This window comes from Myotis lucifugus, unplaced genomic scaffold (assembly GCF_000147115.1).
Source record: "Myotis lucifugus unplaced genomic scaffold, Myoluc2.0 scaffold_347, whole genome shotgun sequence".
NCBI classification, from domain to species: domain Eukaryota; kingdom Metazoa; phylum Chordata; class Mammalia; order Chiroptera; family Vespertilionidae; genus Myotis; species Myotis lucifugus.
Window position 1 is genome coordinate 651,483 of NW_005871395.1, and position 12,205 is coordinate 663,687.

At 44.5% G+C, this 12,205-nt stretch overlaps 2 pseudogenes; one reads left to right on the forward strand and one right to left on the reverse strand.

Annotated features, from left to right (window-relative positions):
• Positions 1 to 2,524: 2,524 nt before the first annotated feature.
• On the reverse strand, positions 2,525 to 2,921 carry LOC106699240 (annotated as a pseudogene).
• A 5,559-nt stretch (positions 2,922 to 8,480) lies between these two features.
• LOC102441772 lies at positions 8,481 to 10,729 on the forward strand (annotated as a pseudogene).
• Positions 10,730 to 12,205: the final 1,476 nt, after the last annotated feature.

Below are 12,205 nucleotides of genomic sequence, written 5' to 3' on the forward strand. Positions count from 1 at the left end.
TCAGGATCAGAGCACGGCACATCACCAGTATCTTGCCTTGGTTCCATTTCCACCTCCTGTTTAGAAAACGGAAACAGAGTCTCCTCCGGCGCACGACCGATCCTCTACCTTCACATCTGCGCCGAGAAGGGGGGGCGTCAAGAATGGGGGGGGGCGGGGGCGGGGGCGAGGGAAGAATGTGGAGCGTCGGCGATGGAGAGGTGCTTGGGAAGGAGGCTCGGAAGCCTGACGGGGGGTTTGTTCTGTTGGCCCCGCGGCCGCCCCCCCGGGAAGGGCAGGGAGCGCGGCTGTGAGGGCTCCCGGCGCGCTGAGTCCGGTTCCGCAGCCACGGGTTGGCCTCAGTTTCCTGGTCTTTAAAATGGGTTCAGCGTGCCCCAGGGCCTTCGCTGAGCTTTGAGGACCAATTGAGATACTGTATAAAGAGAATGAGGGGAGAAGGGGGAAAGAAAAGGAAGGGCGAGCAACACGAAAGACTTGAGTATCTGGAAACACCTATTGTCACTTAAATAGGGAACAGAGTCAACAGTGTTGTAATGACGGTATGATGCCAGGTGGGTACTGGAAATGTCGGGGAACACTTTGTAAAGTATATGATTGTCTAACCACTATTCTGTAACTAATGTAAAGCCCGAAACTAACACAAAAGAATGTTGAATGTAAAGAAATGAAAATAGGAGTGAAATTTTTATAAACTTCAAAGTTTAAAGAAAGGCTGTAAAGGAAGGAAGGGGGAGAGCAAAAATAGTGTTTTTCATTTTACTGCTTTATTGTCTTTTCACTACATGAAAAACACAGTTGTCTTTAAATGGTGCTTTTATGCTTTTCTAAGTCATTATCTCATTTGATGTTCAGGGCAACTTAAAGACAAGATAGCTATTCCCTCCACAATTCAAAGAAAGGAAATCTTGGTGTCTGGCCCCAATGATTCAGTCGTCAAGCCCTTATTGTAAAGCAGGGTTAGTGAAATTTTCTGTGAAGGGTCATATAGTAAATATTAAGACATGTGGGCCGTGAGGTTTCTTTTTCAACTACTCAACTCTGCCCCTGGAACTCAAAAGCAGTCATAGAAAGTAGAGGCTACGTGTTACAAGAAAGCTTTATTTACAGTCCCCGACATTTGAGTTTCATGTCATTTTAACAAAACATTATTCTTCTGTTGAACTCTTTTCAATTATTTCAACCATTTTTGGCTCAGGCCTTAGTTACCAACTCCGGTTGTGAAGTGCTGTAGCTGGACAGGATGGGAGTTCTGGAGACCCTTGCTCTCAAATAAGTTAGACTCTAGTGGGGAAGACAGAGTAATTAATTGACCAGTAATTAATTGACAGTAATTAATTGACCAAGAAAGGAAGATGACAGTACAATCGTGCAGCGTAAGTCAAGCGTGGGAGCTTGGGCAGGATCTTATCGAGCAGTCGGGGAGGAGGCAGCTTTGGAGCTGGGCCTTGAGAAATGTGTAGGATTCCCATAGGTGGAGAAGGATATGCCAGACATTCCAGAATGAGAAAATCAATTGAGCAAAAAGGCACAGACTTGGAAATTTATGGCCAAGGGCTGGGGCTGGTAGTGACTAAAGGGATGACTTGGAATGTGAGGATGGAAATGTAGGTTAGCCAAATAGGAAAATTAGCCAATTAATATCTGTGGCAGGGAACCTGAATGGTAGCGTATTGCAAAAGAGGACACCACCTGTTGGCCACGGAAAACTGCAACCCAGTTTCCTCCCCACTCTATACTTGAGAACAGAGGAGAGTAGGAACAGACAGTGGAGCCCTGGAGCCTGAGGCTTCTGCTAGCTCAGGAAAACCACATGTGGCTTAGGAAGACAGGAGAGAGCTCAGATACCGCCGAGAAAAATCCCAGAATCGGGAATTTATCCCCCTCCAGGAAGCAAACTCGGAGGGTAGGGGCCCTGTTTGGGTTTTTCTTTATGTAACCTCGGTGGCTAGCACAGTGTCCAACAATGACAATAAATGATGTGCAGTTTATGACACATGTATAGACACGAGAGACAGCACTCAGAGGGACAAATGAGAGCTGTGCTAAAACCCAAGTGTGTTAGTGCAGATCCATCAAAAAGGAAGGAATGTTAACTTGGCGTGAATCGGACATACCTATTCAGACTCTGACTGGCTATTGTTTCTCTCCCTAAGAACTTACTAGCCCTCTGTTTGAGGACTCCATTGGAGATTGTTTCCAGAGTCAATGTCAAGTTCACGGACTAAGTTCCCAGAATTGACCAGTTCTCCTGTTTCCCCCACCCATTTTTTCTTCATTCTCCCAGCATGCTTCAGTTCTCCACACCTGTTCTCTAATTGTTTATATGAGTTACTCTGTATTTTCCCCCTATTCTAAAGCCTATATCTTGTTTTGTGCTTCTTGCTTTAAAGTAACTTAAAAACCACTCCCTTCCCCCCCCAATTTCACAGGGCTTGTCCTAGTCTGGAATTTACCCTTCCAGAAGTTATTCTTTTTTTTTTTTAAGTGAACATATCAAGATTTTATTGTCATATACTAGTAATAAAACAAAATATGAAACTTAGACCTGGATCACTTGACCCTTTTGCTTCTTGTCTCCTCCCAATTCAAAATGCTTGCATCTCTTAATAGCCAGCATTCTCTCAGATGGCTCAACGCATTCAAGCCTCAGCACAATCTTCTTTGTAGTTTTAGCCTTTTTTTTTTTTCCGGAAAATCGGCTTAGTCTGCCCACCATAACGCATCTGCTTCCTGTCGCAGCGCCGCTTTCCCTGCGCATACAGAGAATCCTTGCCCTTCTTGTACTGTGTTACTTTGTGGGGTTGATGCTTGCCACACTTTTTACAGAAAGTTCGGCAGGTTTGTTCACCATGTTTGTGCGCTATCGGCAGGGAAAGCCAGAAGTTATTCTTAAAAGTAGTGGCCATCTTCTGGTATTCATTCGCAGTTACACACCTGTTTTTCTGCAAGTTCGTTTAAAAGTAGAATTATTCAGAGAACATGAGCCATCGTACTGTTTGCTGCTCATGGGCAATGTCAGAATTAAATTCCTGAAAAGATCCATTCCTCTTGAGCTAACTTACTTTTTAAGACTGCCCTGGGGCCTTCCCTAATGCTTCTTTGAAATTTTTGAAATCTGAGCTCCTAAAGTGTAGGACATATATGTCATTACACCCAACATTCCCTGCCTTGGTTACCACAAACTCTTACACTTGGTCCAAAGTTTTTATCCGAATTAAATCCAAACTATCACTTCCCCTAATGCAGTGGTTCTCAACCTTGGCTGCACATTAGAATCACCTGGGAACCTTTTTAAAATCCTGATTTCTGGGCCTCATCCTCTGGAAATTCTGTTTCTTTGTTACTAATGTTATGGCCCCACCCCATAACAAAGAAACAGAATTCCCGGAAGATGAGGCCCAGAAATCAGGATTTTAAAAAGATTCCCAGGTGATTCTAACGTGCAGCCAAGGTTGAGAACCAATGCCCTAATGGCTTCCCCAGTGTCCTGTGAGATGAAATGGACCACGGAAAGTGAAAATATATCAGATACTCTATTTTGAATGATGTAAGATTCCCAGTAGATGTCTACATAATTGGAGAACCCAAGTAGAACTTTATCTTGCCCTTGTGGTAGTTTTGTGAAGTATATTGGGAAATAATTGTAATCTAAACTTGAGTATCTGGAAACACATGGCACATTCAACAGAATAATTGAAGATAATTGAATGAACAGGTTGGGGTGTGGGTATGTTTAAGGGAAACCCACAGGGGTGGTGAGGCATCCAGGGACTAAGAGCAGGAGTCTGTACCACCTCTAGGCTTGAAGGCGCAGGCCTGGAGGTATTACCAGAACCCAGCCACAGCTTGCGTGAGTCTGCTGGGGTTGCCATCTCAAAGTACCCCAAACAGAAACGCACTGTCTCACAGTTCTGGAGGCTTGAAAGCGCCTGAAATCAAAATGTCAGCAGGGTTGGTTCCTTGTGAGGAGTGTGAGGGAAGGGTCTGTTCTTTTTCCCTTGGTTTGTAGATATCTGTCTTCTCCGTGTCTCTTTATATATGTTTTCCCTCTGTGTGTGTGTCTGAATCTGTGTCCTAATTTCTCCTTTTCATAATGACATCAGTCACATTGGATTAGGACTCATCCCCGCGACCTCATTTTAACGTGGTCACCGCTGTAAACCATATCTCCAAATAAGGTCCCTTTCTAAGGTACTGTTTGTTGGACTGCAATGCATCTTTTGCGGGGGGGGGGGTGAGGGGGGGGCTGGGGGCAGGGGACACACAATTCAATCCATAAGAGCTGTCGTGGTAAGAAAGGGCTGTCTGACAGCAGCGGTGTCCTTTGATAAAGGGAAGCAATCATGGTCCAGCAGGGAAAGAAACACCCAACTTCTTTCTCCTCTCATCCTCTCAGGCTGACACCTCCCATTGACAAACCCCAGCTGGAAGTCAGAAGAGTGCCTGGGTGATGCAGTCTCCCGTAGGACTCGGTCACCCCAGCCAGCCTCTTAGGGCACAGAGCAGGGTGGAGAAGGGTGGAGGGTGGTTATGGGAGGGCAAACAGATTATCCAGCATAGCCTGTCTGGGCAGTCTATAGGAAACACCCAAGGCAGCTGGCACTTTCCAGGCAAGTAAGCCACCTTCTTGGGCTCCCTGATCCTTGGAGAGGCTAGAGACCAGAAACTACTTAGAGATAACCCCCTTTCTGGCTTTGTTCTATGAAAGCTTAAACTTCACAAGGAAACTGTGCTGGAGTGAAGGGGGCGAGGGGAGTAGATGGAGGAGATGAAAGAGTAAAAGCTTTGGCTTGGTGGGGCAGGAAAGCATGTAAGTTCTTTGAGGTCTTAGCATTGCCCGTTGGGGTGCTCTGGCCGGGCATGAAGGTTGGAGCAGGGAGGGCATTCTCCAGCAACGAGGATGTTAGAGAGATCCCTGGTTCCCGAGGCTGGTAGGGCCCTCGCTCTGCTCCCTGCGAGTGCTCTGGGGAGGCAGCAAGGATTGCAAGCTGATCATGCCCAGTGCTCAGTTCTTTTTCACGGGTAACAATACCTGCCAGAGAAGTCTGAAGTGATGAGGATTTGCCCTGCCCACAAGATCACTCTTGGTATATCAAGAAAACAAGTTAGCTCTGATCGGTGTGCTCAGTGGTTAGAGCATTGGCCTGCACACCGAAGGGTCACAGGTTTGATTCCCAGTCAAGGGCACATACCTGGGTTGCAAGTTTGATCCCCAGCCCCCGGGGCCCATACAAGAGGCAACCAATCGGTGTTTCTCTCTCTGTGTCTCTCTCTTCCTTCCCTCCCTCCCTCCCTCCTTCCCTTCCACTCTCTCTAAAGATCAATGGAAAAAATGTCCTTGGGTGAGGATTAACAACAAAAAGAAAACAAGCTAATATGTGTTAAACATTCATTAGTAGGAGGACACCAAAGAGTTCCTATGATCTCTGTTCTTCCGGGTTTCTCTGTCTTTGTGGATGCTTTGGCCACAGCATGAATGAAAAGTTTACTCAAGGCAGGGACAACAGTATCCCAGCAAGACTCTGTCTCCCGCATAGATATCATCAGGCAACCAGAGAGGTAGGCTCCCTTATACGTCGTTATGCTGTTCCAATCCTGATCAGTGCCAGAGGTGTTATTGAAACAGGTTTCCACTGCTGACATGGGTTGCTTGTTAATTTGTGTAATGGCTGCTCTAAAAGAGCTGTGCTTGGCAAAGTTTGTGGCGTTCAGTTACTCTGAGCCATTTTGTCAAAGCCACCTTCTGATTAGAATGGTCGCTAACCTCTCCTGGCAAAGGAATTGTTGATTAGAACTCAAGCTGCACCTGGGTGTAACTCCAAGTAACTGGCAGCTACAAATGTCCTGCCTTTGCCAAACGTTTTAATTTGCCCAAGTATTTTGTTTTGAAAAAGTAGACTGTTTTTTAAAAAAGACAATTAAAAAGAAGCAGCAATCTGGGAGTCGGACATTAGGGGAATGGTTAAGAAAGTTTTACGGCATGTCTATGTGAGTTGCCAAAACAGGGACATGTTGGAGCCCATCTAAGGTCTGGAAGTAGCAGAAGACCTTTCTTAAACATCTTCAGCAGAATATGCTTCTCTTGCCCTGATTCCAAGGATAAATGCCTATGTAATTTAAGGTAAACTACAAACAGCATGAGATGTGGTGCCCTAGGAGGCTGCCAGGCCAGGAGAGATGCTCTGCTATATTTAACATGTTCAAAGGACCATGCAGACTTGGACAATAAAAGTAACAAACTGGCCCTAGCTGGTTTGGTTCAGTGGATAGAGCATCGGCCTGCAGACTGAAAGGTTCCGGGTTTGATTCCGGTCAAGGGCACATGCCCGGGTTGCGGGCTTGATCCCCAGTAGGGGGCATGCAGAAGGCAGCCAATCAATGATTCTCTCATCATTGATGTTTCTCTCTCTCTCTCTCTCTCTCTCTCTCTCTCTCTCTCTCTTTCCCTTCCTCTCTGAAATCAACAAAAATATATATTTTTAAAAAGTAACAGACTGAAAACCAGAAGTCCTTTCCCCATTTTGAGCAGTGGCTAAACCTCCAGACTCAATGTGACCTAGGAGAGGAGCACCATAAGGACTCGGCAATCTTAGGGTCGAAGTGAAGACAATTTAAGAAATACATTGAAATGGGGAGCATCTATTTTTTTTTCAGATACTTTGCACCATGCTCACCCTCATGACAAACATTTATTGAGTACCCACTGCAGGCCAGGCATTAGACTAAGGGCTTTGAAAAGCAGAGAAGAGAAAAACAAACACGGACCATGACCTGTAGGACTTAATAGCCAGCTCTTACATCATAATTACTGTTTACTAGACATTGTTGTCTCTCAACCCTCAAACAATCCTATGACATAGGTACTATTGTCATCTGTTTGACAGATTAGGAAACTGAGGCACAAACAAAGTCACACAAACTAGTAAGAGGCAGGGTTTTGCATGTGGGCAGCTGGGTTCTTACCCACACACTATGTCACCGTACTCTTACACATCATGTCACCCTTCTCTTACCCACATACCATATCACCTATCTATATTAGTGGGGGTGGGGGGGGGGAATGGACGTATAAGTAAATAAATGCAATGCACAATGGCAGATGCACAAAGTACCACAGGAGCTCAAATAAAGAGGCCCGCTAAGCTCAGGATTTGAGGAGAGGTGAGGAGAGAGGCGTTGCCTGAATGAGATGACACCTGGGCAGCAGTTGAGCATGGTGTGTGCGGACCCAGAAGCAGCTCAGTATCACTGGGCTATAAAAATCAAGGGGAGGGGGGAGGTAGTTTGCTCCACTAACACTTATTGGATCCCTTCTATGTGCAGGCACGGTGCTTAGTGCTGGGCTATTGCAGGGCATCTAAGGAACTTGAACTTGAGCTATCAAACATTTTGCTCCTTTGGTGGGTGAGTTACTCACCAAAGTAGCTTTTTGAAACTCCTCTCATGCAAAATACTCAACAATCTAGAAGGGAACTTCCTCAGCCTCATAAAGGGGCCTGTGAAAAACCCACAGCTCACATCGAGCTCAGTGGTGAAAGGCTGCATGTCCTCTCTCCTAAGGTCAGGACCACGACAAGGATGTCTGCTCTCACCACTTCTGTTCAGTATTGTACTGAAGGTTCTAGCCACGGTCATTAGCCAAGGAAATGATATACAATGCATACAAATTGGAAAGAAAATTGACATTTTAAAATAAAAGTGTTACCTCACAGTTTTGAATGCCATCCAATGGAATTTAAATATAATAGCAATTCTATACCATCATCCACTTATATATGTAAAACAAGTAATATCACTTTGTTAAGTATAAGAAATTTTATATTACTCCCCTTTCTCCTTGAACTTGTATTTCTGTCCCATTTTCCTCCCACAGAAGTATATCCTCAGGTAATACAATTTTATGCTTGCAAGTCTATCTACTTCTACATTGAAATTTAATTTGTAAGAACATTTCCTGAGATCATGATCCTCTAAAAACTTTTTTTACTTAACATTGCCAGTATTATTATTGCATGATTAATCAAAATAACATATAGTATCACTTTTTGATACAGGGAAATTTATTGCAGATATATCTCAGTGCAAGAGTAGGTGATTTTTTCTCAAGTTCTGCATCATTCTATTCCTATTTTTTTTGGCAATGGCTAAGAACACTTGTTCACATAAAATAAATGGGAATGGAAAGGGTTTTGCTGTAGCAATATCATTCCATTTTTTGGGAACTCCTCCAAAATAATGTGCCAAAAATCTCATAGTAATCATCATCATCACTTATTTTAAGCTGACAACTCCAGAAGGTCCTTATTCAATTTTGTTGAAAGCAAATGATCGGAAACCATCCGACTTTCAAAAAGATGTGTTACCCAGTCATTAAAGTTGTTTACTTCCTCCATCCAGACACCCGTGTTTCAATATGTCCCTTTGTTTGGACCCCTAAGGGGTCTCTATGCTCCTGGCAGTGCATCTGGGAATGATTCTTTGGGGAGGGAGAGAGGCCTTGGTGTTTGTTTGTCTTGTGTGCCCCACTACTCCTTGGAATGATAGTGACTTTTGTTCACTACTTTGTCTTCAGGGCCTAGAAAAGTGTCAGCTACATAGTAGGTGCTCAATGAATATCGAATATCTGTAGGATGTTATGAAAGAACGTCAGGGTGTGTTCATAGGGGACAAGGAGAGGATTTGGGTTTCTCAGTTCAGAGGCACCGAAAGGCCACCTTCCCCCAAGTCAAAGCAGCACTGAGTAGAGGAAAGGCCTAATCTTTGGCATCCTTCCTGGGTTTGAATTCTGACATTGACATTAAATGGCTGTGACTTCGAGCAAACTCTGAGGCTTAGACTCAACCTGGTTTAAAAGGATAATTTGAGGATAAAAAGAAGCATTGGAGGAAATGACAAGGAAATAGGATACTGCCGGTACAGTAGCTGCACCTGGCACACACGCAGAACTGTGAGTTGTCCTTCATTCCAACCCTGCTGCTTTTCTTTTGGGGGCACCACCATTCCCTCTTACTAGGCCAGAAATTGGACTTGCCCTGAAAACCCACTGCTGCAAGATGTAGGCAAGATGGTAGCTAGGGCCTCAGGTAGAATCTAGGAGAGAGGGACTTCCTATACCACAGTTTCCTCATCTAGAAAACAGGAGTAACAGCTCTCCCTCATAGGGTTGTTGTGCAGAAAAATGTGTTAACTTTTGTGAAATGTGTGGGAGAGAGGCTGGCACACAGTAAAGGGTTAATGAATGAGTTACTATCTTGGCCTGCCTGTAGGCCACTGATAACATACATGTGTTGTCTGAAAGAGAAGGGGCACCCAAGGTAAACGTGGAGTGGGAAAGTGGATCTCCTCAGTTGCTCAGTCTCCCACACACCGTTTATAAGACGTATTGAGATGTCACAGAGAGTCAGGTCTACCGGAGGAATGAAAACCGGTGGGCAGGTTTCAGTGGGTGTAGCAGGTTAAGGACACCATGGGTATCTGGGGTCAGAGGAACCACACATTTCCTTCAAGTCTCCGTCCCTCCAAAGCCCGGCCTCCTATTGGTCCCAATCTTATCATCGATGGATAAAGCAGGAAAAATATGGACTAACTTCAGATACAGGTGTCAGAATGTCTTCAGCCATGAGGGAGGAAGCCGTGGTGAAAATGTGGACATGAACTCCAACAGATGTTTGTCCAAGATAACATCAGTATAAGAGACCCAGCTCAGAAAATGTTGCTTTCCTACTGGGATTAAACCCTTCAGAGAATTCTTCAAGGAGAAACTGAAATTATGCCACTGAAATCCCTTAGATGGGTGAAATAAGCATTGAAACGGATAATGATTCGTGTGTCAACCGGGAGCAAGACTTACAAGAAGAGATTGCTACCCTTGACGTGCTCCCTGGGGTGGGAAGAAAAACATTCCTGTTCTACAAAGACAGTTCTCTGGATGCTGATAAAAAGTTTGGTAGAACTCAAAGTGACGTCACAGGAGAGAGGCCTCTTGGCGTGAGCTCCGCACAGGTGTGGACGGTGTTCCTGCACCCCCGTAGGAGGTCGCTCTCTGAGACACAGTTGGCAGGACAGTGTGGGCTTGTGTTTCCCCATGAGAATTTACAAGCAATCAAAGCCCCTCTCTTCTAATACAAGAAAAACACACCTTTCTGAATGAATGCGTGAGAAATGTCTTTTTCCTGCGGGCTCAGATTTAGCCCCCAAATGGCATTTGATTAAACAGCACTCAGCTGCTGTGAGCCCACATTCAACATGTCTGGATCCATCGATCCATCCTTGGATGAAGATAAGCTGAGGGAGAGACGGCGACATAGTATAGAATAAGGGGTTGACCCCCTCTCAGTGCAGAAACACATACATTTGAAGCCACTGCACAGGGTCATCTGTTACATAAACTGGAACCAAAGTTGGCTCCTGGAGTGACTGCAATACGTGGGGACAGTTCCGCAATTCCACAGCTAATTGTGACTCAGAGGAGGACGCCGCCACCCTGTGCTGGCAGGCACGCGGGCAGAAGCACCTCCAGGTGTCTGAGAGCCATGCCTGTGCCCACACACAGGACCCTCGGAAAGTCGCACACAGACTAATCACACACACTTCTTGTGCCCGATGTGCTCCAGACCACAGGCCGTTTCTGTTGCTGGACAGTGACGGGCTGGTACAGAGTAAACCCTTCTTGGAGAGAAATTTGAGGTACACATTTGCTCGGGGACTCAGCCAAAGTCCTCTTCTCTGAGCTCCCGCAGTGCAGCAGATCCCCGCCAGCCCGCATGGGACAGTAGAATCACAACTTTAGCTTTGATGTTCATCGCCCTTGTGCATTTCACTCCACTGTAACTTTTGGAACATCATAAAGATTCCAGTTCTTGCACGTTTTTGAACCATTATTTGCTTTGTCACTAAATGGGACTTTCTCTTTTAGCCCGCAGTATGTCTGCGGTGTAGTAATCTGCAGATGCACTACATGTGATGGACGGAGGACTTCCTTTGCCGTCAATGTTATAGGACTTTTAAAAAGAGCATCATGATAAACAATAAGTTAGCGTTCACAGGTTAGAATGAGAACCAGTCGAGGCAAGGTAAACTGTCCTGTCCCCCAAGGGCATTTCGTAGGTCTGCCCTTATGTGCATCAGCCAGCACGCCTGTAGCCAGCACACACACCCGTGTTAGGTTTTCAGTGCAGTATGGAGGCTTAGTGTTAGTATCTGCCAGATGTCATGTGCTGTTACATAAATGTGGTGCTTGTGGGGGCAACAGAGACGACATTTTGCTGATTTAGCTGTTTGGTTTTAATGGCTGTAGTAACTGAGTGAGGCAACTCTGGGGCATTTGCTATGAAGAATTCTATTTCTTACTCAGGAACAAATGATCCAATGATGTTGAATGAGTATTTCAACAGTGTGACTTGTGTTTGAAATTATTATTTTTTTAAGAAATTTTCTATCAACTTCCAAAAGTAGCAATGTTTGTAGTTACTATAAATCAAGCTTTAGGCTTTGGAAGTCCAAAAAATAAAGACTGCCTTCCTTTTAGAAAAAAAAATTCCATTTTCTGGCCACTTAGCGCAGTGCACTTAAGTATTGATATAGTTTATACTCAGTCTTCTTATCTCTTCCGCAAAAGGTACTGTTAAATAAACCAAGTTTTCCAAATAGAATTAGTTCTTAAAAATGCATGTTTATATAATTGGTAGTAGAATTTTATTTAAAGGCCTTAGGTATGATTTAAAAAAAAAATGAGTGCTTTAACTTAAAACAAACATTGGGAATAGCTCCTGTGATCTAGGCCTGTGATTTTAACGTCAACCGGTACAGTCTCATTGTTGATTCATTAAAGTTGGACCTTTTCCTCTGTCCGTGATGAATTTGGGAACCAGGAAGAAACTGAAACTAGAAGATGTCCAAACAAGTCAGATAATAGTAACTACATGGGTTGCTGATGTTGACATTGTTGTTAGACTGTAACTAGTAATTTGGATGGCAGTATTTACCTCTTTGTTAGTAAACCCATAACTGGATTGCTTAAGCACAATTAAAGAATTTCAGTGCAATTAATTTTTAGTAGAAAATCTGAAACCTAAATTTCAGATTTAATAGGTACTGGATAGCCCTGGCCAGGTGGCCCAGTTGGTTGGAGTGTTGTCCCATACACCAAAAGGTTATGGGTGCGATTCCTAATCAGGGCATATGGGAGAGGCAACTGATAGATGTT